The sequence below is a fragment of the Suricata suricatta genome, chromosome 16 (assembly GCF_006229205.1).
Source record: "Suricata suricatta isolate VVHF042 chromosome 16, meerkat_22Aug2017_6uvM2_HiC, whole genome shotgun sequence".
NCBI classification, from domain to species: domain Eukaryota; kingdom Metazoa; phylum Chordata; class Mammalia; order Carnivora; family Herpestidae; genus Suricata; species Suricata suricatta.
The window spans coordinates 15849047-15850129 of NC_043715.1; positions in this window are offsets into that span (position 1 = coordinate 15849047).

A 1083-nucleotide genomic window follows, 5' to 3' on the forward strand; every position below is an offset into this window, starting at 1 on the left:
AGAGAGAGAGAGAGAGAGAGAGAGAGAGAGAGAGAGAGAATCTCTAGCAGGCTCTGCACTGCCTGATGTGGGGCTGAAACTCAGCACCTGTGAGATCATGACCTGAACCGAAACCAAGAGTTGGACACTTAACCAGCTGAGCCACCCAGGCACTCCAAGTAGTATTAATTTTAAATACATGGTGAGTAAAAGTCAAAAAATTGAGTCTTAATTCGACTGTCAAAGTTGAAACTCCATACTATTAATACAGAATGTTGAAGTGTTCTTATATTTAATAACGTTCTATCTACTTTGTAGATTAAGGAAATGGGGGTTAGTTTGGTGTGTGTGATGAGGTACTTTATGGACCTAACGTAGGGTTTTGAAGCTTTCTTACCTTTGCTTTATGTCACAAAAACAGCTGCTCCATAAAGACTACTTTTATGTTTCTCGAGTCTAGAATGATGCTTGGTACCTGGTAGGCATAGTGTTGCCAGATACAGCAAGTAAAATTATAAAATGCCCCACTAAAATTTTCAGATCAACAAATACTTTTATTTTAGTATAAATATGTCCCACGCAGTATTTGGGGGCTATCTACATATTGCATAGTAGTTTATCTGAAATTCAAATTTAACTGGGCGTCCTTATTTACTGGGTAACCTTAAAGGAGCTCCTTAAGGAGCTCAATAAAAATATTTGTTGAGTTGATTGGCTTCCTCTCACCTGTAAAATGATGAGCTAATGATAGACCCGCCTCCGGGGTTGACGGGAGTGAATGAAGCCCCTGGCACACAGTGAGCCTTCAACTTATTTGCTTGCTCCGGGACCACCCAGCGAGCGGAAAACCCACTTTCAAACATACGAAGGATAAGAAGGCCGACTCCGGGCCGAAGTTGCCCAGGCCCGGCCTAGGTTGCCCACACCTGCAGGTCTGGCCAGCCTCTTCCGGGTCAGGTGACCGCGCGCGGTCACGTGACCCGGCCCGAGAGCGGGTGGTGGAAGGCGGAAGTGGTGGCGGAGTTGGGCGCCGCTTCTGTGGCCGGGGCAGGTAGCGAGCGCCGGCGCGATGGGTGCGGGGGAGGCGGCGGGCGGGCGGGCCTG